Source organism: Lepus europaeus, chromosome 12, assembly GCF_033115175.1.
Source record: "Lepus europaeus isolate LE1 chromosome 12, mLepTim1.pri, whole genome shotgun sequence".
In the NCBI taxonomy this organism is placed as follows: Eukaryota; Metazoa; Chordata; class Mammalia; order Lagomorpha; family Leporidae; genus Lepus; species Lepus europaeus.
The window spans coordinates 13,153,902-13,181,557 of record NC_084838.1 but is presented as its reverse complement, the minus strand read 5'-3'; the positions used below and the strand labels follow the sequence as shown (position 1 = coordinate 13,181,557).

Sequence of the window (27,656 nt, the reverse complement as noted above, 5' to 3'; positions counted from 1 at the left end):
TCCTTGGGCCCCTGCACCCACATGGGAGACCAGGAAGAAGGTCCTGGCTCCTGGCTTCGGATCAGCAGCCGTAGTGGCCATTTTGGGGGTGAACCAATGGAAGGAATACTTTTCTCTCTGTCTCTCCCTCTCACTGTCTGTAACTCTAACTCTCAAATAAAACAAACAAAATCTTAAAAAAAAAAAAAAAAAAGAAAAAGTAGTTTATAAGACTTTGCTATGTGATCATAGTGCTGTAAAATGATAATACATGCACAGAATTAAAGATCAAAAGGAAGGGGCCGGTGCTGTGGTGCAGTAGGTTAATCCTCCGCCTACGGCGCCGGCATCCCATATGGGCACCGGGTTTTAGTCCCGGTTGCTCCTCTTCCAGTCCAGCTCTCTGCTGTGGCCCAGAAAGGCAGTGGAGGATGGCCCAAATGCTTGGGCCCCTGCACCCACGTAGGAGACCAGGAGGAAGCACCTGGCTCCTGGCTTTGGATCGGCGTAACTCCGGCCGTAGTGGCCATCTGGGGGACTGAACCAACGGAAGGAAGACCTTTCTCTCTGGCTCTCTCTCTCACTGTCTAATTCTGCCTGTCAAAATAATAATAAAAAAAAAAAGATCAAAAGGAAAAACACCAAAGCATTAACATTCTTTGACTCTGAGTGACTACATTATGAGTATTGCAAATTTTTTCTGCTTCATATTTTTCTGCATTTTTCAAATTTTTTAAATAACAAGTAAGCATTGCTCTCAAAATCAGTAATAACCGACAATGGAACTTCTTTGGACCTAGAGATATGTCTACCAACCACATCCTTGACCTACTCCCATGGCTCCTGGCTCCTGTCTTCTTACAACGAAGGAAAGAAAGAAATTGTAAATCCACAGCTGTCGCAAAGCACTGTCCCCAAATGACAAAGCTAAATGTTCAAACCTTGTTTCAAAATCCCTCTGATGCTAAAATAAGCCCAGAAAAGCATTTGCTGCAGTTCTTGGAGATCTACTGAAGGACGTCATTCGCAGTGGGCACCAAGTCAAACCCTGGCTCGTCATCAATGTTGGCTGCAAAGCAAAGAATTTGAACCATTTGAGGGAGGAATAAGGTCCGAGCTTCACGAATACCTCTTTCCCTTAGTGTGCTGTAATTGTCATACGGGGGTTACTGACAGGTGCATAGCCTGTAGAGCTTTCCCAGCCCTTGTCTCATTTGAGCTCTGCAACCCTGGAGGGAAGGTAGGAGTAACTGTAGTAGTTGTTTTAATCATATCAACAGTCACCAACATTTACCGAGCACTTCGATTGTAAACACGTCACATACATTGTCAATTTTAAACTTAGATGGTGAACTAGCAGTGATTATCCCCACTTTATAGGCCAGTATATTGTCACTCAAAATAGTCCAATGCCTTGCCCAAGGTCACCAAATGGAATAACTGGGATCTGTAGGCATTTATTTAGATCTCGTGTCCAGAGTGATTTCCACAACTGCTTACTGTAACTTCCTCAACTTTGCTTGCTTTTTTATTGCTATCATTTTTAGGAGAGACAGTGGTTTAACAATAAAGAGTGCTGGGTTTGATCCTGATTTTTCTAGCTATGTAACCTTGGATAATTTACTTTTAACTCTGTGTGTCAATTTCTTCCTCTTGAGGATAGATCTTAACATCTATGTCCCAGGGCTCAAGGTTAAACAAAACAATGTACACAGAGTATTGCTCCCAAGGCTGGAGTAAACACTCAAAGGACATTGACACATACCTGATTTTCTTAACCTGTCTTCTCATAGAAAGAGTTAAGGCTCGGGGGGCAGGGGTACAATGTCCTTGAGAGCTTCTAGGTGCCAGAGGAGCGATACTTCTCAGGTCCATGACCTCAGCTCCCTTGAAGAGGCTCCTCCATTGGAGTGTGTACCTATCAGAGGGCAGCGTTGAGGGCCAAGAGGGTGCTTGGCAGGAGTGGGCACTTGACTCCTCTTTCTTCCTCAGGGGCCCCTGAGGAACCCCTAGGCCTTTAGAACTAAGATGCCCTTTGTTGAACTATGTTGAAGTAGCCGTGTTGATTTCATGCTGACGTCTGAGGGTGGGGTGGCAGGGAAACCCAGTTTTACAAGAGCACATGATTCCTGAAAAGGCTGCAAGGAGATCAGAGTGAGAAGGAGACATAGGCATCAGCTCCTCCAAACCTGTCCTTGTACAGATGGTAAACCAAGAGCCACAGGAAGAAAGCATTTTGACAAGAGCTCATCCTGCAAACGTTGACAGAGCCAGGGTCAGAGCCACCATCAGACCCAAATCATTCCTTACAGAGAAGGTGGCTAAGGGCCAGCAAGAGGCCTAAATCTACTGGCTGGACACCCATGGGCCTTTGTACATTCAGACATCTGGCCCAGGGCTCTCTTCTATGTCACCAGCTTCCCTCTCCAGGAACTTTCCTCCCAGAATCACAGAAATGGCGCCCTGCTGCCAGCTTCCAATCAATGGCCAAGGCAGATTTTTAAAATAATGACAAGTCATCAGGGTCTGCTCTCAGGCAGCCGTGGGGGCCTTGGGAATGAAAGAAATCTTCCAAATTAGGCCATGTTGGTGTATGGGAACTAGCGGCATCTTGCTCATTCCAGCAGGCCCAAATTAGAACAAGAGGGTCCTGGGAGATCAGGCCTCCTCTTGGGCCCGTGTGTCTGAGTCCCTTTCTCAATCACTACACTGTTCTTAGGATCATCGGGTGTTTGCTGGCAGTGGGCAGTGCCCCAAGTGCAGTCTGGAATTTGGCATCGGGTATAATCCTTAGCTGTGTGCTGGCAGCACTACCTCTTTAAGAGGCGGGAACACTGGGATCTCTGCCACCTGGTCCCCTGTTGGGGAATTAGCCTAAGAATCAGCTAAGCCAGGTTCCCAGCCCAGTCTACTATCTGGTAGAAAAAGCCAGTGCGCCACTTCCAGTTGTGTTACAGAAGTCAACCCCTCAAAACCTCATTTCTGTCATCTGTAAGATAAGCATATATTACCTGATCTTCCTGCTGTCTTGCTAGGAGTCATTCATTCAGCAAAAATGTATTAAGCACCAATTTAGGACTAACCTGATGAGTAAGACAACAAAAACAGGGATTCTGTGCCCAGTGCTTACAATATGAGGTTATTTCAAAAAGTTTGTGGGCAAATGAAATTAAAAGACAAATTTACTTTGGTACAAAAACTTTTGAGGGGCCCGCGCACTGGCGCACTAGGTTATTCTTCCACCTGTGGTGCCAGCATCCCATATGGGCGCCGGGTTCTAGGCCCGGTTGCTCCTCTTCCAGTCCAGCTCTCTGCTGTGGCCCGGGAGGGCAGTGGAGCATGGCCCAAGTGCTTGGGCCCCAGCACCCGCATGGGAGACCATGAAGAAGTTCCTGGATCCTGGCTTCGGATCGGCGTAGCTCCGGCCATAGTGGCCATTTGGGGAGTGAACCAACGGAAGGAAGACCTTTCTCTCTGTCTCTCTCTCTCTCACTGTCTGTAACTCTACCTGTCAAATAAAAAAAAAAAAAATTTTGAGGTCTATGCATGGCTTTTTCATAATACACATTTTCTGGGAACTTTTTTGAAGATCTCCCATATAGCAAGTAGGATCATCACCTTACCAACAGAGTATGATAAATGCCACAAAGGTGATTAGGAAGGGTGCTGTAATATCACCTTAGGGTGGTCAGGGAGGTCTGGGTATTTAGCCAAAACCAAAAGAAGGAGCCAGCTCTGGAAAACCAGAAGGAATAGTAAGGACAACTTTGAGGTAGGAAAGGCCCAGGGAGGAGGGATCAGGTGATGCACATGAAGTGAAGGAGGCAGTGTAAGATAAGAAGACTAGAGTTTTTTGTTTGCTTTATATTGTAAGATATCTATTTATTTTATTTGAAAGGGAGAGAGAGAAGGAGGGAAAGAGAAGGAGACAGAGAGAGATGTTTCATCCAATGGTTCACTCACTAAATGCTTACAACAGCCAATCCTCTGGGCCAGGCTGAAACCAGGGGCTCAGAACTCAGTCCAGGTCTCCAGTATGGGTGGCAGGGACCTACGTACTTGAGCCATCGTCTGCTGCCTCCCAGGGTGTGCATTAGCAGGACTGGAAATGAACACTGCAGAGTGTTTTAATTGTTCTGCCAAACGCCTGCCCCAGAGGATTGGGTTTTATTCTGAGAGCAATAGGAAGTCGGCAGAGAGTGTCGGGCAGGAGGATGAAGTGGATCACAGGGCAGCAGGACAGAAGCACAGAGAGCAGTGAGAAGGCTGACTTGCCCTGGTCTAGGGGCAGATTCAGGATCTGCTTTAACAGTGGGATTGTTGAGATCTGCTATTGGATTAGTTCATTCATTCATCGATTCAACAAACATCAACTAAGCACCTATAGCCTTCTGATTCTATGGCTGGTGTTGGGGTAAATGTGGAATGAAGAGCACAGTCTACTCAGGGAAACAGATCAGAATAGGGAAATGCAGTGCATTTAAATAAGTGCAGTAGGGAGCAGCCACCTGGTGCAGTGATTAAGTCACCACTTGGGACGTCTACATCCCATAGCAGAATGCCTGGCTTGTGTCCTGGCAACTCCGCTTTTGATTCAGCATCCTGCTAATGAGCACCCTGGTAAGAAGCAGATGATAGCCCAAGTACTTGGGTGCCTGCCACCCACACTGGAGACCTGGATTGAGTTCTGAGCTCCTGGCTTCAGCCTGACCCAGAGGATCGACTGTTGTGGGCATCTGGAGAGTGACTCAGCATATGGAAGTTCTCTCTCTCTCTCTCTCTCTCTCTCTGTGTGTGTGTCTGCCCTTCAAATAAATAATAACAATAACTAATACATACAGTAAATGTTAGAGAACATCTAACTCTGCTGAGGGGAAAGGACCAAAGTTGTCTTCCTAGCACAGGGGAGCCGGAGCTGAGTCTCGAAGGAGGACAGGAATAATGAGGAGAGGCCTTTTGGGGGCCCTAGAACAGAACTCTGAGATAATAGCAACAGTAGCAATCTAACAGCATGGCTAATACCTGGTAAACCCTAACAATGTGCTAGGTACTCATAGGCACCATCACTGAATCCCATGAGACAGGAACTGTGATCACCTACCTCCACTTTACAAATAAGAAAACAGAGGCACAGTTAGGCTCTGCCACATGACTTGCCCAGGGTCACCCCACTCACAATGGCAGAGCCAGGCTTCAACCACATGCAGCTTGGCCGTGAAGGCCACGGTTAACTCGCTCACCATGAAGGGCCAGCCTGCGGGACGGCACGCGAGCAGGAGCTGATGATAGCATGGAAGGTGTAGGGTATGGGAACGAAGGAAGTTGATGTGGCCAGTGTAGGGGGCCGGGTGGAAAGAGAAATGACATGAGGAGGGCATTTTGCAAACGGTTAAGTACTGTCCTATTGTTATTAAATACCTGCCTTTTCCCTCTGTGAGACACCAAGGTTTTCTCAGCAGCATCTCTGGATTATGGTCTGGGTTGTGGCTTCCTGGGGGCCTGCTGGACAAAGGCAATCTGGGAAAGGATGGGCTGCAGCGACCCTGACCCTGGGAAGCAGCAGGCTTGGGCTCCAGTCCTAGCTCTGCCCCTGATGCAAGGCATGGTTCTGCATGAGTCCCTGGTCTGCAGTTTCCCTGCGTCTAAGATGGAAGGAAGGAGGTAGGGGGCTCCCAGGCCTCCCCAGCCTTCACATTCTGGCAGTGTTCTGCTCCTCTAGACTGGGTGATGACCTAAATGTCTGCCTGGGACCTCTCACCAAAGCAAAATGCCACCCTGGATAAGAGTGGCGCCTTCCAGGAGGGAGGACTCACACAGGATGGGAAGCCTATGGCCCATGTCCCCAGAGGCCACAGGTGTCCGGGCCAAACAGCTTCTTTCCTGTCCCTGCCAGGACACGGGTTTCAAGGCCGTAGTCCAGGGAGTGACAGCACCCTCCACCTGCTTCTGAGGATGCAGCCAGAAGACGCAGATGTGGTTTACATCCTGGGTGGTCCCGTGGCGAGTTTTCTTTTCTTAAGATTTATTTCATTTATTTGAAAGGCAGAGTTAGAGAGAGAGAGAGAGAGAGAGAGAGAGAGAGAGGTATTCCATCTGCCAGTGCACTCCTCAAATGGCTGCAATGACTAGGACTGGGCTAGGCCAAAGCCAGGAGCCAGGAGCTTCTTCTGACTCTCCCACATGGGTGCAGGGGCCCAAGCACTTGGGCCATCTTCCACTGCTTTCCCACATGCATTAGAAGGGAGTTATATTGGAAGTGGAGCAGCCAGGACTTGAACCGGTGCCCATATGGGATGCCGGCATTGTCAACAGCGGCTTAACCTGCTGTGCCGCAACGCCTGCCCCTGGTTAGTTTGGACAAAATCCTCAAGGTTTTCTCACTTATCCTGCTCCAGGCTCCATCTTGTACCATTATTTTTAGATCCACCCCGTGGAATAAAAAGTGTCTGTCACTTCCTGTTCCGGGTTTAGGACCCCAGGGTGGCTGCTCTGAGCTGCCACAAACAGGGAGGTCTTTGGTATGTTACCCAAAGAGTCCCTACACTGCCAAAGGCAGATTTTCTCTCTGGCCCTTCAGATGAGCAGACCAGTCAGGGGCGCTGGTGAGGCAGCCTCTGGACTAGAATCAGCCCATCTTTCTCATGATGGACAATCTCGGGGTCCTGGCAACTGACAGATCACACACTTCCGTCATCTGCCCGGCAAGAGCTGTGAATAAACACGGATGCTCTGCGAAGGCTTAAGCCACTGATGACAGAGGTCAGAGGTCCTGGTTCTTTTCCAGGCTGTCAACTAAGAAAAATGACCTGCTGAAGAGCTGGGGTCTGGGCACAAGTCCTGGCCATGAGCAGGATTCTTTTTGCTGTCCAAGATTCACTGGAAGAATCCTAGAATGTTCAAGTCAGAAGAGAACCTGACTAAGCATTTAAGAGCTAATCCAAGCACTCTCAATCTTCCAGAAAAGAAGGAAAGGATGTATGAAGCTTCCATGATAACTTGGCCGGGAACTCCTTTTTGTTTCTGGTGCCACATTCCAAATTCAGATGATTGGCTTTCCGCACTGAGCAAACAGCAGGTGGGCGGATGTGGTCACCAGCCAGCACACTGGCACTGTGGGTCACCGAGCTTCAACCACGGCACACCATTAACAGCTTAGCCCAGCCTGCCACTCTCTCCTCCCTGGAGGTCCTACAGTCCACAGAATGTGGCTCAGAGATAAACCAGCTCTTGGGGTGGGCAATTGGCACAGCAGTTAAGAAGCCACTTGGGATGCCCGTGTATCATACAGGAGTGCCTGGTTCAAGTCCTGGCTTCTGCTTCCTGTGAATGTGCAACCTGGGAGGCAGCAGTGGTGGCTCAAATATTTGGGTTCTTGGCACCCATGTGGAAAACTAGAATGGAGTTCCAGGCTCCTGGCTTCCCAGCCTGGCCCAGCCCTGGCTGCTGAGGGCATTTGAGAAGTGAACCAGAAGATGGAAGGTCTCTTTCTGTGTCTGCCTTTCAAACAAAGTGAAAATACATTGAGAGAGAGAGAGAGAGAGAGAGAGAGAGAGAGAGAGAGAGAGACTTCTCTAAGCCCAGCTCCTAAAATGGGAGATGAGATGGCCTAAGGAGACCATCCCCCTTCTAGCCTAGTTCCCTCCGTGACGAAGCATCCCCAGCTTGGTGCGGGGACACAGTACCAGAGCTCAGTGAGATCAGTGAGCTGCAGATTGGTGAGCAGGCCGCACAGGGGCAGAAGGAAGCAGGTGGCTCACAGGACAAAGGGCAGGAGTGCAGCTGCCCTCACCTTGTCCCTGGTCAGCTCTGTCCAGAAGTTATTTATTTACTGGAAAGGCAGAGTTACAGGGAGGCAGAGGCAGAGGCAAAGGCAGAGACAGGTCTTCCATCCACTGGTTCACCCCACAAATGGCCACAATGGCTGGAGCTGGGCTGATGCAAAGCCAGGAGCTTGGAGCTTCTTCTGGGTCTCCCATGTGGGTACAGAGGTCCAAAGACGTGGGCCAACTTTTTTTGTTTTTGTTTTTGTTTTGACAGGCAGAGTGGACAGTGAGAGAGAGACAGAGAGAAAGGTCTTCCTTTTGCCGTTGGTTCACCCTCCAATGGCCGCGGCGGTAGGCGCGCTGCAGCCGGCGCACCGCGCTGATCCGATGGCAGGAGCCAGGTGCTTCTCCTGGTCTACCCATGGGGTGCAGGGCCCAAGGACTTGGGCCATCCTCCACTGCACTCCCTGGCCACAGCAGAGAGCTGGCCTGGAAGAGGGGCAACCGGGACAGGATCGGTGCCCCACCGGGACTAGAACCCGGTGTGCCAGCGCCGCAAGGCAGAGGATTAGCCTAGTGAGCTGCGGCGCCGGTGTCGTGGGCCATCTTACACTGCTTTCCCAGGCACATTAACAGAGAGCTGGATTGGAAGTAGAGCAGCCGGGATCCGAACCAGCGTCCATATGGGATGCTGGCACTGCAGGCAGCAGCTTTACCTACTATGCCACAGCGCTGGCCCTGGTACTTTTTCTATTAAACTGAAGTCTGTCTCTATGAACTTCCGCCCACTGGGTCCAACTTCACTTCCTGGAGTCCCACAGATCCAATACGTTCGTTCCTTCTGAAGACTTGGGAGGAGGTAGCCCAGACCACACACCCCACAAGGGAAGCTGTTGTAAGGCAGAAATCCTGATCAGCAGCCCAGCCCAGCCCAGCCCAGGCCAGTCCTGCCTGGCTCTCTCTCTTGCCAAGCTGAAATATACACAAGGGTGCTTCTGAAAGTGCCTGGGAAACATGTATCCAGAAAAAACCACGCATGCAGTTCAAAAGTTTCTGCATCAAAATAAACTTCGTTTTTCATCCTACTTTTCCATGCACTTTTTGAAATACCTTCCTGTGTCCCACTTTGGAGGAAAATGATGAAGCTGAATCAAGAAACACGAGGGCCCCTGGGAATCTTTGGCTGGAGGGCCCCCGTGAGTGCCAGCATCATTCTTAGCTCTGAGCAAAGAGCAGACAGCCTCTGCCGCCATTCCAGGGGAGGTGAGGTTCTGATTACCAAGAGGGACACTATCTGGATATACAAGATAATTTCAGGAAATAGCACTAAGAATAAAACAAAGGCTGACAGTGAGATAGAAAACAAGTGGGGGGCAGGCAGTTGACACAGAAGTGAAGTTATTGTTCCGGGATGTTAGCAGAGGACCTGGGTTCGAGTCCTGGCTTCACTCCCCAGTCCAGCTTCCTGCTGCTGCTCACCCTGGGTGGCGATGGGGAGACAGCAGGTGATGGCTCAAGTATTTGGGATCCCTGCCACTCATGCGGGAGACCCAGACTGAGTTCTGGGATCCTGACTTTGGCCTGGCCAAGCCTCAGCTATTGTGGGCATTTACAGAATGAAACAGTAGAAGGGAGGTCACACACTGTCTTGCTCTTTCTCTGTCTCTTTGCCTTTCACATACATAAGATAAATAAACAACAATTTTAAACAAAAAGGCTCAGGCAGCATGTCACGTTCAGTGGAGTGGCTGGGAAGCCCTTTCACAAGAGGTGCTCACTGCGCGAGAGCCAGGAGGCCGGCGTGAGACAATCCAGGGACGGAGTGGTGAATGCAAACTCTGAGACAGGAACAAGCTTGGAAGAGAAAAGCCCAGCTGTGCAGGGTACCGCACTCGAGGGGCAGCAGGAAAGGAGATAAAGCCTCTGAGTGGAGGCTTTGGCCTGAGCGGAAGATGGATCACGGCGATGGTTCCACTTCCCAAGTGCCAGAGCCCCAGCACAGCAGAAATTACAGCACCGCTGTGCCGAGAACTGTGAGGGCTGGGTGCTCACATGTGTGCGGCTGGGCAGGGGTCCCTGGGACAACGCCGCTGGAACCTGCAGCTCAGATCCAAAGGGAAGCATCCATCCCAGACTTCTGTCCAAGCCAGTCTCAGAAGACTTGTCTGCAGCTCCCCGTTAAAGTGTCCCAAAGCATAGAGGCAACAAAGAAGGAAGCCGAGGTGTCAGGATTCTGGGTGCAACACAGAAGGGGCTCCTTGCCTTGCTCTTAGGGTCTTCATGGGAGCTCACCACCTTCTTCCTCAATCAGGCCAGCTCTCAGCGTCAAAAATAACCCACCCCAGGATAAAACAGCCCTCTCCTGGGAGTCTGTACTGTATCAAGAATCAAAGTCCTGAGCTGAAGGAGTGCAGCTAAAGTTGTGGGGGGCAGGTGTTGTGGGGCAGCAGGTTAAGCCACTACTTGGAACATCTGCATCCCATATTGGAGTGCCTAGGACCAAACCCCAGCTACTCCACTTCCAATCCAATTTTTCACTTCTGAGCACCCTGGAGGGCAGCAGATGATGGCTCAGGTGCTTGGGTCCCTGCCACCCACATAGGAGACCCTGATGGCTTTCGCCTGGCCCAACCCTGGCTGTTGTGGGCATTTGGATTTGGAGAATGAACCAGTAAATGGAATATCTCTTCCCCACCCCACCCCCTCTCTCTCAAATTATCTCTCTGGCTCTCTTTCCCTTTAAAATAAACGAAATAAGCAGCCAGCACTGGCAGCAGGTTAACACCCTGGCCTGAAGCACTGGCATCCCATATGGGTGCCGGTTTGAGTCCCGGCTGCTCCTCTTCCAATCCAGCTCTCTGCTATGGCCTGGGAAAGCAGAAGATGGCCCCAGTCCTTGGGCCCCTGCACCTGCATTGGAGACACAGAAGAAGCTCCTGGTTCCTGACTTCAGATCAACACAGCTCAATTCCATAGGATGGAAGACCTCTCTCTCTCTCTCTCTGCCTCTCCTCTCTCTGTGAAATTCTTTCAAATAAAATAAATAAATCTTTAAAAAATGAAATAAATGAATAGACTTTTAAAAAAAGATTATTTATTTGAAAGGCAGCACTACAGAGAGACAGAGGCAGAGAGGAGGGGGGTGTCTTCCATCCGACGATTCATTTCCAGATGGCTGCAACAGTTGGGGCTGTGCCAATCCGAAGCCAGGAGCCAGGAGCTTCTTCCAGGTCTCCCACATGGGTGAGGGGTCCAAGGACTTGGGCCATCTTCTACTGCTTTCCCAGGCCATAGCAGAGAGCTGGATCAGAAGTGGAACAGCTGGGACTTGAACTGGCATCCATATGGGATGCCAGCACTGCAGGTGGAGGCTTTACTCACTACACCACAGCACCAGACCCCATGAATAGACTTTCCAATCAATCACCTTTAAAAATAAAATTGTGTGATTTCAGATTTTTTAGGTTAAATGGCTGTGTTCCACATCAGAACACCCAGGTTCATTATCTAGCTTTGGCTCCTGACTCCAGGTTTGTGCTCATACAGGCCCTGGGAGGCAGTGGTAATGGCTCAAGTAATTGGATTCTTGCCACTCAGGTGGAGACCTGGATTGAGTTCCCAGCTCTTGCTTTGACCCTGGCCCAGGCCTGGCCACTGAGCACTTAGGGGGTGAACCAGCAAATAGGAGGTTCTCTCTCTCTCTCTCTCTCTCTCTCTCTCTCTCTCTCTCTCTCTCAGGTAGGTAGGTAGGTAGATAGATAGATAGATAGATAGATAGATAGATAGATAGACAGACAGATAGATGTGTGTAGTCAGTATTCTGCCACTCTGGTTGGACAGGCACCTGCTGGTTCAGCAGGTTGATGCAGGGCCCTGTGTGGGGCTCCCTCCCCATCTCTGCTGCCTTGCTAAGGTGAAACGTTCATTCCTGCCTGGCTCAGGGCATTTGACTCTTGGGAACTCACGGGAGCTTCCGGAGCGCTCCGAGCACTGTTAACTGCCTCTGCACAATTCCTGCAAAGGTGGCTGAGGCAGGGGTGGGGTAGCCCTGAGTAAACTGACAGTCAGAGGACAGAGATATCAGTTGAGAACGTTCCCAGGGAAAAGAAAGTCCAGCCCCTTCCAGCAAATGCTGCCTGGCTTAGCCAAGAGTGCCCTGTCATCTCATTGGCACTGCTTCTGTATTGCTCAGCAGACCAGAGTCTGCGAGCACGGACAACCTCTGGGAGCAGGTTTGTTGTTGTTGTTGCTTATCTTTCTCCAGGATACTCTGACCTTACATAGCAAGAGCAAGAAAACCCAGTTCCATCTTTAGGCTCCCCCAGCCCACATCTAGTGATTTGTCCTAAGGATGCTTGCACAGACTGGAAGATAGTTTTAATAAAGCTTGATAGTATCATATACAATAGCATTAAGTGGGAGTTCTCCAGGTGCCAAATGACCAGAGAAATAAACAGACTCTAGCCCATCCCTTTGGAGGACTTACTAGGACAAGCTTGGAAATGAAAAACACGGTGAGGGGTGGGAGTTGGGGGGAGGGGCACAGCGGCACTATGGCTTAGTGGGTAAAACCGCCACCTGCAGTGCCAGCATCCCATATGGGTGCCAACTCAAGACCAGACTGCTCCACTTCTGATCTGGCTCTCTGCTATAGCCTGAGAAAGCAGTAAAAGATGGCCCAAGTGCTTGGGCCCTTGCTACCCATGTTAGAGACCAGGAAGAAGCTCCTGGCTCCTGGCTTCGGACTGGCCCAGGTCTGGCCATTGCAGCCACTTGGAGAGTGAACCAGTGAATGGAAGATTGCTCTCGCTCTCTCTCTCTTTCTCTCTCTGTAACTCTGCCTTTCAAATAAAACAAATCTTTTTTTTTAACTTTTTTTTTTTTTTGCCAGGCAGAGTGGATAGTGAGAGAGAGAGAGACAGAGAGAAAGGTCTTCCTTTGCCATTGGTTCACCCTCCAATGGCCGCTGTGGCCGGCGCATCTCGCTGATCCGAAGCCAGGAGCCAGGTGCTTCTCCTGGTCTCCCATGGGGTGCAGGGCCCAAGCACTTGGGCCATCCTCCACTGCCTTCCCGGGCCATAGCAGAGAGCTGGCCTGAAAGAGGGGCAACCGGGATAGAATCCGGCGCCCCGACCGGGACTAGAACCCGGGGTGCCGGCGCCGCAAAGTGGAGGATTAGCCTGTTAAGCCACGGCACTGGCCCAAATAAAACAAATCTTTAAAAAAACAAGAGTTAAGGGGCCAGTACTGTGGCGCAGTAAGTTAAGCATCCGCCTGCAGTGCTGGCATCCCAAATGGGTACCAGTTCGAGTCCCAACTGCTCCTGTTCTGATCCAGTTCTCTTCTGTGGCCTGGGAAAGCAGCAGCACATGGCCCAAGTACTTGGTCCCCTGCACCCCACAGGAGACCTGGAAGAAGCTCCTGGCTCCTGGCTTTGGATTCGCTCAGCTCCAGCCATTGCGGCCAACTGAGGAGTGAGCCAGCAGATGGAAGACCACTCTCTCTCTCTCTCTCTCTCTCTCTCTCTCTGTAACTCTACCTCTCAAATAAATAAATAAAATATTTTTAAAAACCCAGAATGTACTTTAAAAAAACAAAAAAACAAGAGCTAAATAAAGCCCCTTTCATTTTGCTTTTCTGTGTTTAAATAATGTAAATAAAATAATTTATATGAAAATTCTAACTTTAAATATTTAATACATTCAAATATTTTTATAATTATTATTTTAAAATATTTTAAAATTAGGGGCTGGCACTGTGGCACAGTGGGTAAAGCCAACACCTGTGGTGCCAGCATCCCATGGGCATGGGTTGGGGTGCTGGCTGCTCCATTTATGATCCATCTCCCTGCTAATGCACCTGGGAAAGAAATGAAAGATGGCCCAAGTGGTTGGGCCCCTGCATCCACGTGCAGGAGCTCCTGGATCCTGGCTTTGGATTGGTGCAGCTCTAGCCATTGTGGCCATTTGGGGAGTGAATCATCGGATGGAAGATTTCTCTCTCTGTCTCTCCTGCTTTCTCTCTCTAACTCTTTCAAATAAATAAATACTTTTAAATGTTTTGATTAATATTTAATATAAAATTGTTATTCACCTTCTTCAAAAGATAATTTTGGGGTGGATATTTAGACTAGTGGTAGAGCCATCGGTTTGGACAGCCATACTCCATGTCAGAGAGCCTGTGTTTGTGCCCCAGCTCTGCCCTTGATCCCAGCTTCCTGCTCATACACACCTGGGAGCCAGCAGGTAATGGTCCAAGGAGCTGGATCCCTGCCACACACATGAGACTCAGAATGAGTTCCAGGCTCCCAGTTTCAGCCAGGTCCAGCCTCAGCTGTTACAAACATTTGAGGGACTGAACCAGCCCTCTGTCTCTGTCTCTGTCTCTCTCTGAAATAAAAAAGATATTTTAATTAATTTTTAAAACATAATGAGTTCTTTTAACAACTGCTCATTATGCCATCCTGTGTCAGGTGACCAGCAAGGAGAATTGATGGTCTGTTGAATGGAATTCAGGGATGTGGAGTAGACGTGGGAGTCTAGCCTTGACCAGGACCCCACCTCCCCACGGATACCCCAAGAGTTAGGATCTAAAACAGCACATGCTCCCGCCCAAAGGATGGGAGATCACTTTCCCAGGCAGGATTTGTCCTGAACCAGGAAAAAAAAACATCCATCTGGCCCAAATGACCTGTCCTCCTACAAAACTGTTCTGCCTTCCACCAAAGACTACCAGGTCTATGGATTCCCAGCTGCAAACAACAAACATCTACTATCCTCTGCCTTGCAGCGCCAGCACACCAGGTTCTAGTCACAGTTGGGGTGCCGGATTCTATCCTGGTTGCCCCTCTTCCAGGCCAGCTCTCTGCTATGGCCCGGGAAGGCAGTGGAGGATGGCCCAAGTGCTTGGGCCCTGCACCCGCATGGGAGACCAGGAGAAGCACCTGGCTCCTGGCTTCGGATCAACGAGATGTGCCGGCCACAGCGGCCATTGGAGGGTGAACCAACGGCAAAAAGGAAGACCTTTCTCTCTGTCTCTCTCTCTCACTATCCACTCTGCCTGTCAAAAAAAAAAAAAAAAAAAAAGTAATTGAGGCTAAGAGAGGTTGAGAAACTTGCCCCACGGCCACGGATGTAGTAAGTGGTAGAGACAGTTTCAAAACAAGAGCTGACTGCTAAGCTTGAGGGCTCACCCTCAAATGAGTCCTTCATGGGGGTGAACCCTCAAGGCTTCCAGATGGGGCCTCCATCCTTGAGGGTCTCCTCTGGCCTTCATGTATCAGGGCAATTTCCAAAGAGCGGGCTGGAGTCAGCTGCTGTCACTCACAGCCATATGGCCTTGAAGCTGGCCTTCCCAGCAGCTCACAGGAACTGGCAGCCAAGGCAGCTCCCAAGCAGAAATGCTCTCAGGCCTCCGGAAACATCTGGAAGTCCTCAAGGAGGCAAGACCTGCCCCTTTATCACCTCTCCAGGGGAGATAGCAAGCCTGCCCCAAAGGCAGGGTAAGGACAAACACACTGCTTCATTTTCCCAGATAGGTCCCTGCAAACACAAAGACTCACTCCTATTAAGTCTGAGGATCGGCCATGTGGGCATAGACCTCGTCCTGGGCAGCGGGGTCGCAGTCCTGGAATCAGAGCCCCCATGTGCCTTGTAGGGCTTGCAGGGTGAAGGCAAGGAGAATGACAAACAGCATTTGCAATCGAAGGTGACTGGTGCAAGGACAGGGATGTGACGCAACAGGGAGAGGATGAACTTTGGAGTCGGAAGGGCCTGTTTCTTCATGTCCTGGTTGTGTGACTGCACAAATGTCCTAACCTCTCCGGGTTGTTTCCTCATCTGGAAGAAGTGTCAATACTTATACATGTGCTTTGCTTGCATAATTACCATGAGAATTACAAGTGCATCAATACTCTGAACTGCCTGGCACGCAGGGGGAGCTCACTAACTGAGTACTAGTATTAATAGTACAAGTATGTTTGTAAAGGCTCTAGTTGGGGCATGTCCAACTGCTGTTGTTAAGGAAAAACAGTAGAAGAGACCTATGAGCTGGGTTTTGACAGGTGAGTAGGAGTTTGTTGACAGCTGGTGGGCGGGAAGGGTTTCCTAGTTAGAAACAACAACAAGGACAGCTTTGCGAGGGACCATGGAATGTTCAGGCAACTTGAGGCCAATCAGAAACCACTGAGACATTCTCATGAAGCTAGAAGGGCCTTATCTGGGGCAGGATGACTCTCTGAAGTCCACTTCCATGTGTCCTCTAAGGGACCATAAACAACGTCTCGGTGTGACTTCATAAACCAACGTTCTTTTTTTTAATTTTATATTCTTGACAATGGGCATTTTGTGCTATGTGTGAAACACTGATGTCCTCAACGTCTACTACGCTCAAGTTTTTTTTTTTTTTTTTTTTTTTTTTGGCCAGGCAGAGTGGATAGTGAGAGAGAGAGAGAGACAGAGAGAAAGGTCTTCCTTTTTGCCGTTGGTTCACCCTCCAATGGCCGCTGTGGCCGGCGCATCTCGCTGATCCGAAGCCAGGAGCCAGGTGCTTCTCCTGGTCTCCCATGCGGGTGCAGGGCCCAAGGACTTGGGCCATCCTCCACTGCCTTCCCGGGCCATAGCAGAGAGCTGGCCTGGAAGAGGGGCAACCGGGATAGAATCCGGTGCCCCAACCGGGACTAGAACCCGGTGTGCTGGCGCCGCAAGGCAGAGGATTAGCCTGTTAAGCCTCGGCACCGGCCATAAACCAACATTCTTGTAAGCAATGCTCCCTGCTGCACAGCAGCCTCCATGCCTCTGATAATCCCCATGGAACAAATGAAGCTGAGAATTAGACTCCAAGCGCCCAAGCCACTCACTCACCTTCTCTAGACTTAGACAGGCTTGAGTTTGATTCCTGTCCTGGCTATCTGACCTTGGAAACTCACTAACGTCTCTGATCTGTCGGTTTTATTACCTGAAAAATGGGAATCATTATGTTCGTATGTTACATGGAAATCAACGCCCACTATCAGTGTCTGGCACAGGGCAGGTGCCCTCCCAAGAGAAGGGAGAGGAAGTGCTCTCCTGCCAGAACTGACTGCAGAGTGAGAGCAGATCTGACCTGGATCCTGGGGAAGCCTCACAATATCAGCCACAAGAGACTGAAAAACGACTTCCACCAAAACGGCACAGTATAGATATTATTCTGCACTTTGCTTTTTCCAATGAATGCCTCTTTCTTTTTTATTGACATAATTCATATATAATTAAGTTGACCCTAAAACTGAGTGGTTTTTAGTACATTCACAAGGTTGTGCAAACCATTTCGCTACCTAATTCCAGAACAATCTCATCATCCCAAAAAGAAACCCTGTACTCATTTGCAATAATCATTCTCCATTCTCTTCTCCTTCCAGTTTCCCCACCAATAACTACTTACTTTCCTTTTCTGCAGATTTGCCAACTCTAGACATTTCATTTAAATGGATTCATATTATCCGTGGCCCTCTATGTCTAACTTCATTTCCTTGGCACAATGTTTCCAACATTCAAATAGCTTGTACTGTAACTTCTTTCCTCTTTATGGCTGAATAGCAATCCATTGTATAGATATTCCACATTTTAAAATGTGTTCATCAGTTGGTGGACAATGGGTTGTGTCCTTTTGGGGCTATTATGAATAAATTTAATTTGTTTTAACATTTACATTTTGTTGATTTGATGTAGCATATTTTATTTTATTTAAATATTTATTTATTTGAAAAGCAAAGTTACAGAGAGGCAGAGGCAGAGAGAGAAGGGGGGGTCTTCTATCCGCTGGTTCACTCCCCAGATGGCTGCAACAGCCAAAGCTGCGCTGATCCGAAGCCAGGAGCCAAGAGCTTCTTTCGGGTCTCCCATGTGGGTGCTGGGGCCCAAGGAGCTGGGCCATCTACCGCTTTCCCAGGCCACAGCAGAGAGCTGAATCGTAAGTGGACTAGCTGGAGCTCAAACTGGCACCCATATGAGATGCTGGCACTGCAGACAGCGGCTTTATCCACTATGCCATGATGCTGACCCCAGCATATTTAAACACTTCCTACTAAAGCATAGTTCTGGTCTTCCTCTAATATATATATATAAAAAAAAAATAAGTTGTCACAACATTCACCTAGTCTTCCATAAGAGGTGGTAAAAACTTACCCCATTTCCTGAGGAAATCACCCAACAGAAGCAATAGGTTTTATTGACAAAGATATTATTTGAAGCAATTTTGACAGTAACACAAAATTGGGAACAATTTAACCAGTCCATAATTAGGAGCTATTTAGATAAAATGTATTGTTGGAGGAAATAGCGTGTAGTTAATTCTTAATAATTAGGAAGGCCATACAGCGATAAGTAAATTGCTAAGATCAACCCAACGCATCTAAATGTAAAAGGGCATCACAAGCCCATGCTGGTTCTCACAGCAGCCTGAGGTGGGGCTGGAGGCACCTGCTGGGCTCAAGTCTTGTCAACTGCATCACCAAGATGAACAGAAGCCAGGGGGCTTCGCTGAGGCTGGGGGTCACGGCCAACCTGCCAGGACCTCCTGCACATGCTGTGAGAGGACCCACACAGAGTAAGGAAGACTCATCTTCTAAGTGACAAGTGGCAGCTGAAGTCGCAGTGTTGGCTTTGTTCATTTGTTGTTAAAGATTTATGGGGGCCAGTGCTGTGGCACAGCCGGTTAAAGCCCCAGCCTGCAGCACCTGCATCCCATAAGGACACCAATGTAAGTCCCAGATGCTCCATTTCCAATTCAGCCTCCTGCTAGTGTGCCTGGGAAAGCAACGGAGGATGGTCCAAGTCCTTGGGCCCCTGTGCAAAGTGGGAGACCAGAGGAAGCTCCTGGATTCGAATCAGCTCAGCTCCAGCTGTTGTGGCCATTTGGGGAGTGAACCAGCAGATGGAAGACCTCTCTCTCTCTCACTCTCTCTCTCTTTCCCTGTCTCTCTACCTCTCTCTGTAACTCAAATACATAAAATACATCTTTTAAAAAAAAGATTTTTGCATTTGAAAGGCAGAGTTACAGACAGAAAGAGAGACAGAGATCTTCCATCCACTGACTCACTCCCCAAATGGCCACAACAGCCAGGGCTAGGCCAGGTTGAAGCTAGGAGCCTAGACCTCCATCCAGGTCTCCCTCATGGGTGCAGGGGCCCAAGCACTTGAGCCATCTTCCACTGCTTTCTCAGGTGTGCTCACAGGGAGCTCGATGGGAAGTGGAGCGGCCAGAACCCTCACAGGGGCTCCTATGGGATGCCAGTGTCACATACGGTAGCTTAACCTGTTGTGCTGCTTCCTTAGACTTTGGACATCCCAACTCCTTAGGTGGCTCGCACTGGTCTGTATAGCAGAAATGTCAGTCATGGACCCAAGATTATCATGATGGCTGAGGAGTCAGTCGTTCGTGAAGGTAACAGGTGCCTGCTGTGACAGGCACCTCCAAAAGTCTGTGTGCCATGCTGGAGCCCCTCTCCAGCATTCAGAATCTGGGACAAGGCCGACTCCTCAGAGCATTACCTGACGTTGTACTTGCCATACAAACGTCTTTGTCAAAAGTCCACTTCTAGGGCTGGCATTGTGGTGCAACAGGTTAAGCCACCATCTGCAATGCTGACATCCCATGTGAGTGCTGGTTCCAGTCCTGGCTGCTCCACTTCTGATCCAGCTCCCTGCTAATGTGCCTGAGAAAGCAGCAGAAGATGGCCCCAGTACTTGGGCCCCTGCCACCCACATGGGAGACCCAGATGGAGATTCAGGCTCCTGGCTTCAGCCTGGCCCAGCCCTGACCATCACAGCCATTTGGGGAATATTTGGGGAATGAAACGGCAGATGGAAGTTCTCTCTCTCTCTCTCTCTCTCCCCCTCTAACTCTTTCTTTCAAATAAACAAATTTTAAAATAAAAATAAAAAGTGTGTTTCCTACCACAATCATGTTGACTATAATCACTGCCATTAAGAGGACACAATGTAGCAAAACCCAACTGTGAACATGTAGCCTTCAAAGTATCGATATGAGAAATTCAGTCTCAACAGAGCACGTTGGTTGTGACATGGGATAGGCAAGCAGCTAGTTAGGTCTGTGAAGCCAGAAATCACTAATCACTTCCCACCCAAGAACCCTCCTACCTGTCAATCAAAATTCCTGCCTCCCATGATGTATCTGGTGCGTCAGGGACCAGGGCACATACAAGATTTTAAAAAGGTGGAAGATTGGGGCTGTTGCTGTGGTGTAGTGGGTTGAGCATCCACCTGTAGACCAACATTCTATATGGGTGCCAGTCCAAGTCCTGGTTCCAAGTCCTGGTTGTTCCACTTCTGATCCGGATCCCTGCTAATGGCCTAAGAGAGCACTGGAGGATGGCATAAGTGCTTGGCCCCCTGTACCCACATGGGAAATCCAGAGGAAGCTCCTGGCTCCTGGCTCTTGGCTTTGGATCAGCCCAGCTCCAGCTGCAGCCATTTGGGGAGTGAGCCAGTGGATGAAAGACCACTCTCTTTCTCCCTGTCTCTCTTTCTCCCTGTCTATAACTCTGCCTCTCAAATAAATCAATCAATCTTTAAAAAAAAAAAAAAAGATGGAAAGTGAGAGAGCAAGAGAGCACTTTCGTCCCTGGACCTCGCTCAGAGGTATTGCACCAGTCTTTCCAGTGCTCCAAAGGAGCTTTTCCACTCTCCCCACCTCCTATTCTCGGACAGAGCTCCTAATCACAGGTACTGTTTCTGGTTTTTGTTTCCTCATTTATGGGCAACTCTTTGGCACACTCATGCTGGGTATTTCTTATTTTAGGGCAGCTGACACTCACGTGTGAATGTGTGCTTATTCCTCTTCTACCAAATAAACTCTATCCCTGTTTGCACATGATACCAGTCTCCACTTAGTATTTCTATCTCTGTGGAAGACAAGAACCTGACCTAAAAAAATAATAAATCCGGGACCAGCGCTGTGGCATAGTGGGTAAAGCTACCGCCTGCAGTGCCAGCATTCCATATGAGCGCCTGTTTGAGTCCCAGCTCCTCCATTTCCGATCAAGCTCTCTGCTATGGCTTGGGAAAGCAGCAGAAGATGGCCCAAGACCTTGAGCCCTTGCACTCTCGTGGGAGACCTGGAAGAAGCTCCTGGCTCCTTGCTTCAGATCAGCGCAGCTCTAGCCGTTGCTGCCATGTGGGGAGTGAACCAGTAGATGGAAGACCTCTCTCTCTCTCTCTCTCTCTCTCTCTCTCCCCCTCTTTCTCTATGTAACTCTGATTTTCAAATAAATAAATAAATCCTTTAAAAAAATAATAAACCCATTGCCCACATCCTAAGGCAGGTTATTTTTTAGTATGCTTCTGGTTGACACTGGTATTGTGACTGTATTTTGTATCAACTGTTACTTAAATTGTATTTATTTCAAAATTTTTAAAATATACTCATATAATTTTTGTTAAGTTGAGTTTACGGGAAGGAATATAAAAGAATATTTTGTAGCATGCATGGAGGCTTCCAAGTGCTCTTCTACAAGCCCCTCAACTCCACAGAGTGAAGTGATCTCTAAAGTGTCCCCAGTCTTAGAGAGAAGTTTGAGGCTGTACTAGTTAAGGTCACAGTTATGCTGCTGTGACAAAGACAGCCCAAAACACAGTGTCTCCAACATGACCCAAATTAATTCTCTCTTACCAAACACAGCCAGGTCACTGAAGTCATGCTGCTGTGAACAGGTGCAGTCAGCCTGTTGCTCTGCCACCCTGAGGGTGTCATCATTTGCTTCACCAAGGCTGGGTTGCTACTCCTGGGAAAGGGGAAAGAGCCAACATCCAAGATAAGGAGCTTATGTTTGGAGATGTCCCAGAAAATGTGCACATCACTCCCTTGTGTATCCTGTTACTCCACACTCAATCACAAGGCTATGATTTTTATAACACAGGTGTTATCTAAAATGTTGGATTTAATGCACAGAATGCTGTGTAATAGCAGGATGGACTCTCAGCCCCTCAGCAACAACACCCTCGAGTTCCAGGTGGGGAGAGGAAGGCCCAGGGAGGCCAGGGGACTTGCCTCAAGTGCACAACTAATCAGAAAGGGGATTTGAATGGAGGTAGCCTGTCCTCAGGGCTGGGATTCTCATCAACACCTGCACCAGAAGGAACAGCTTGATTGCTGGCAGCTTAGTTCGCGTTGAGGTGCAGTCAAAACAAAGTGTCTTCAAGTTCTTAGAGAACTTAAAACTTAAACACACACACACACACACACGCACACACCACATTTCTGGTAAAACCTGTACTAATAAGGAAATAGGCACCGCATAAATTAAGTCCTCACTTTGATAGAGACAGGCTATGAAGCCTTGTTTCATTCATTCAAAGCATGTTTGTTGAGCACCTGCTACACGCCATTGTGGACACACTGGTTCCTGGGAATCAGGGCATGACTCTTGCTCTTGTGGTGCTGCTTCTGTTTATTGAGCCCCTAATATTAACTACACATTTTATTGAACACCTACTACACACTGAAAGTCGCACATGCTGTACCAATAATAGTTACTCAGTTATAGTCTAATTCTCAAGCATTGTAACTAAGCATTATTGTCACCTCACAACAACCCTATGACCCAGGTAACACTAACCCCATTTTACAATGAGAGCACTGAGAACCAGAGATATTAAATGGATGTCCCAACGTTTCACAATAGTCTGTGGCAGAGCTGTTTTTCAGTGTATATCCTGCTGCCCTTAAACTCAGGTCCTGTTCCCAACACCACAGCCTCACCCTCCAGCACCTCCTCATTACAGCCTAATAAAAGACCTCCGACTCGGAGAATCCATCCCGGTCAGACTCACTAAACTTCCTGGAATGGATCTCAGGGATATTTCATTCTCAGTAATACACCCTGTATAACTCCCACTGATGCTAAAGTTTGGGAACCATTATCCTAATCTGTAACCTGGAGTCCTATATAGTTCTTTCTCCCAGGCCCCGGGCTAGAAGTACCAATCCTCATATTCCACTAGGGTGCAGCCTAAGCCAGGATGTCTAGATAAGTGGTACGTTGTTGAAGAGTGGTAGAATCGCTGATGACATTCATTCATTCATTTGACCAAAGGTGTGGGCTTACCAGGTGCCAGGTACTGGGCTGGGCCCTGGCGGATGATTTCTGAAACTCCTGTGCTAAACAAACCAGGAAAGTTTCTTTGGAGCAATGAGGTACATTGATAAGCAGAGCCATAATATTTTCAGCTTTGCCCATCGCAACCTGCTTGATTCTGGGTGAAGTCACATGACATGCTTTGACCAATATGGCGGAATGACTTTTGGCATTCCAGAACCCAGACCTCACGGCCTTGCTGCTTCTAGCTTTGCCCTCTTGAAGGCTTCTACCACTGAGTACAGAAGCCCAGGCTGCAAGTCCAGGCAGAGAGACCCACCTGTCCCAGCTCGGGCTCCAGACAGGTGAGGGAGGCCTTCTCAGGCCACGTATCCCCAGAACAGCTGCCAGGTGATTGTTCACCCAGTCAACCCATCAAACTGTGAGAAGTAACAAACTTTTGTTTTAAGTCACTGAGTTTTGGAGAAGATTATAGTACAGAAGATTATAGTACAGCTGACTGAAGCAGCAATGCACAGGGGAATTTTGTTATCTGTTCACAATTATGTTCATTCCTCGGAGTCCATGGGGGATGGGTTTCAGGGGCAAATACCCAAATATCTGGGACTTCAAGTCCCTTATAGAAAATGGCATAGTATTTGTATACAACCTACACAATCCCCCAATATACTTTGTCATTTCTAGGTTATTTATAATATCTAATATAGCTATGTTATGTAAATGGTTATTATACTGCATAATTAACAGGTTAATGACAACAAGAATTAGTCTGTACATATTCAATACAGATGTAAATTTTTTCCAAAATATTTTTTAAAACTTATTAATTTGTGAGAGAGTGTGCCCATGCTCTTCCATCTCCTGGTTCACCCCCCCCCCCCCAATGCCTGAAATAGTCACACCTGGGCCAGGCCTAGGTCAGGCACCTAGAACTCAATCCAGTTCTCCCACTTACTTGGGCCATCACCCATTGGCTCTCAGGGTGTGCATTAGTAGGAAGCTGAAATCAGAAGCAAAGCCAGGACTTGGAACCCAGGCACTCTGATATGGGATGTGGGTATCCTAAGAGGCATCTTAATTGTTATGCAAAACAGTTGCTCCCCCCACAAATATTTTCACTCGGGGTTTGTTGCACCCATGTATGCAGAACCTATGGATGTGGAATAAACTATATTTACTGAGGGCCTACGATGCACCAAGTATTATATTATCCCAGGTGTTGGGGATTGTCCCCTTACAGAACAAGGTAGGAGAAGCCTCCAGCCTCATGTTGGGGGAAGCTAAACCATAAATAAGTAAACCCATAGATACACAAGTCTAATCTCCTAGGCAGGTAGGTGCTGTGAAGGAAAACAAAGCAATAAACTAAAGAATGATGAAGACTGGAGATAGGGTGTTTTGGGACAGGGTGGTGGTAGGAACCTTTTCTAGAAAGGTGAAATTTGAGACTAGTTCAGAGGACTGAGAAGGAGCAAAACCTGAGATGATTCAGGACAGGTAGGTTCCAGGTAAATGGAACAGGAAGTACGGAGATCCCAAAGCAGGAAAAATCTTAGTATATTCAGAATTCAGTCAGGAGGCCAGTGGGGCTAGTTTAGTGCAACATACTCTGATTTGAATTTATTTGAATGCATTTTACATTTGAGTGCATTTAAAATTCTGTGTCTTTCAATTTCCCCTTCACTCAGAACACGGTAATGCCATCCACTCACGTTCACCAAATACCAGCTCAACTGGATGTTGTTCCAAAGCATCTGTCAAAAGACATGTAAAAGTTCTTTATTTTTCTAGCTTTTTGTTTGTTTGTTTGTTTAAATATTTATTTATTTATTTGAAAGTCAGAGTTATACAGAAAGAGGAGAGGCAGAGAGAGAGAAGTCTTCCATTCAATGGTTCACTCCCCAACTGGCCACAACGGCCGGAGCTGCACCAATCTGAAGCCAGGAGCCAGGAGCTTCTTCCAGGTCTCCCAAGCTGGTGCAGGGGCCCAAGGAGTTGGGCCATCTTCTACTGCTTTCCCAGGCTGTAACAGAGCTGGATGGGAAGTGGAGCAGCTGGGACTTGAGCCAGTGTCCATATGGGATGCCAGCACTGCAGATGGCTGCCCTACCTGTTATGCCACAGAGCCGGCCCCTATTTTCCTGGCTTTTGAATCAGCAAGCTACTTTCCACTTTTCTGTAGATCTTCTTGTCTTCAGTACTTGGTACTAGTCAGTTTGTCAGCACTGAGACCCACGAAGGAGAGGGGTATGTTTTGGCTCACAGTGTTGGAGTCCAAGATCTCTCAGGCCCACTAATGTGGCCTCTGGTGAGGCCGAGTGTGGATCACACCGTGAGTCTGGGGGCAGAGATAGTGTCCGGGCTGAACTCGGTTTTATAGCCACTCCTCTCTTGAAAATGAACTAAGTTCTCTGAGGCCCCCCCGACAAGGCCTACCTCCAAAGCATCACAATTGGATTAAGTTTTCATCCTCGGGGCCGGCCCTGTGGCGTAGCCTGTAAAGCCACTGCCTGCAGTGCCAGCATCCCATTTGGGCACCGGTTCGGGTCCCGGCTGCTCCACTTCCAATCCAGCTCTACTATGGCCTGGAAAGCAGTGGAGGATGGCCCCAGTCCTTGGGACCCTGCACCCGCATAGGAAACTTGGAGGAAGCTCCTGGCTCCTGGCTTTGGATCGGCACAGCTCCAGCCATTGTGGCCATCTGGGGAGTGAACCAGCGGATGGAAGACCTCTCTCTCTCTCTTTCTCTCTCTCTCTCTGCCTCTCTGTGACTCTTTCAAATAAATAAATAAATCTTAAAAAGAAAAAAAGTTTTCATCCTCCAAGTAACATCAATTTACGATGTTGGGATTGAACAGTTTGGGAGCCACGTCCTATTCAAACCACAGCAGTATTCTCTTACTGTGTGCAGAACATGCTCTTCAGATCTGGACTGTCTCTGCAAAGCACAGCAAATGGTTCTAAGTCAGATCAATAAATTATGGAGTACTTACTCAGATGCAAAGTAATACTGCGTGCTTTCCTCCTCTCCCAAAATCCGTTCTGGAGGAACCACTTAAGTGAAATGGAACGGTGGAGTTGAGGGACTTGCCAAACAAAATGGTCTCTGGGGAGATACAGTCTGTCTGGAACCCCAGGGGTGGACCTGGGAGCCGAGAGGGCAGAGCCTGCAGCGCAGGTGAAGAGCTGATGAAGGGGGCAGGGAGGACAGGCTGGAGGAAAGGCCTGGAAGGCCGGCTACTGCCTCCCCCAGGTGTCCTCTGGGACAATCATTGCCTACCCCTTCTCTCGAGCAAGCAGCAGCACAGTCAGCCCAGCAGGGAAGAAAAAAGAAGAGAAAAATGAAGAGAGAGAGAGAGGACTCCCCAGAGAGAGTGGCTCTTCCCAGTGCTGCTGTTCCTAGAAATTCAAAGGCAAATTCCTGACCAGAGGATGAATTCCTTCCAGAAAGGTGGAATGAGACTGGAAGGACAAAGGTGATTCTGTAGAGCCTGGGGGTCTATGACTCTGGGCTTATTCTCTCCTCTTCCCTCTAAACACCGCCATAAAGAGCAGCTCCACCAGGGAACCCGGGCTCACAGACCAATCTAATTAGCCAGCTGAGGAACGCACCACAGCACAGGGAGGTAGAAGATGGTGTCAACATCTGGAGCAAAAGTGCTGGCCTCAGCCAATCAAGGACTGCATGGAAATGAACTCAGCACAGCAAGGAGTGGAAAAACGTACCGCAAGAACGAGAAATGTTTACCACCTGAGTGAGGTCTAATGAATGTAGGGGAAGCGCCCCATGTCTAAAAGGTTCGACTTGAAGAGTTCTGACCTAGTGTAACCCCTGAGAAACCACTGCTACAATCAAGATAATGAACTCCTCCATCACCCAGAGCCCCCTCCTGCCCCTCTGACTCGGTCCATGCAGGCTGTTGTAACAGAATACGAGACGGGGTGGCTTATTAACAACAGAAACGTGTTTCTTACATTTCTGGAAGCTGGGCAGTCCAGGATCAAGGTGTCTGGTGAGGGCCACTTCTCCGGAGACAGCCGTCTTCTCAGTCCGCAGAGGGTCAGTGAGCTCCCTGGGGTCTCTTCTGCAAGGGCACCAATGCCATTCACGAAGGCTCTACCTCCCTCAGGCCCCACCTCCTGATGCCACCACCACGGAGATCAGGACTCCAGTATCTGAAATTTGACAGGATAGATTCAACCCAGAGCACCCTTGCAATCCATCCTTCCTTCTACCTCTGTCCCAAATAACCACTGATCTGCTTTCCATCACATAGAGAATTTTGTATGGATAAAATCACCTAGCTTACATTCTTTTTTTTTTTCTGGTTTATTTCACACAGAATAATTTTGAAGTTCATCCATGTTATTGATAGTTTTTCCTTTTCATTGCTGAATAGTATTCCATCGTATGGATACACCTCAATCTGTCTATCCATTTATCTATTGATAAACATTCAGGGGAGATATTACAAATAATGGAGCTATAAGTACCTATGTACATGCCTTTGTTTAGATGTGGGTTTCAATTACTTTGGGGGTAGAAATGGAATGGCGAGGTGCTGTGGTACACCTTTCCAAACTGGTTGTACAATTTTGCATTGTCACTAGCAGTGTATGAGAGCTCCAGCTGCTCTACCTCTTGCCAGGACTTGATTTAGTTTTCTTAATTTTTTTTTTTAAGATTTGTTTATTCATATGAAAGTTTACAGAGAGAGGGTGAGACAGAGAGAGAGAGAAAGAGAGAGATCTTCAATCTGCGGTTCAGGCGGGCTGAGCCAGGCCGAAGCCAGGAGCCAGGAGCTTCTTCCAGGTCTCCC

The 27,656-nt window shown here is 48.5% G+C and overlaps 1 long non-coding RNA gene across 1 annotated transcript; it reads right to left on the bottom strand.

Moving 5' to 3' along the window:
• Positions 1 to 819: 819 nt before the first annotated feature.
• LOC133771592 (uncharacterized) lies at positions 820 to 27,155 on the bottom strand. Its single transcript, XR_009867593.1, has 3 exons — positions 26,812 to 27,155; positions 21,411 to 21,522; positions 820 to 1,048 (listed from the first exon to the last, which is right to left on the bottom strand). It is a non-coding gene; the product is annotated as an uncharacterized LOC133771592 (long non-coding RNA).
• Between the last annotated feature and the right edge of the window lie 501 nt (positions 27,156 to 27,656).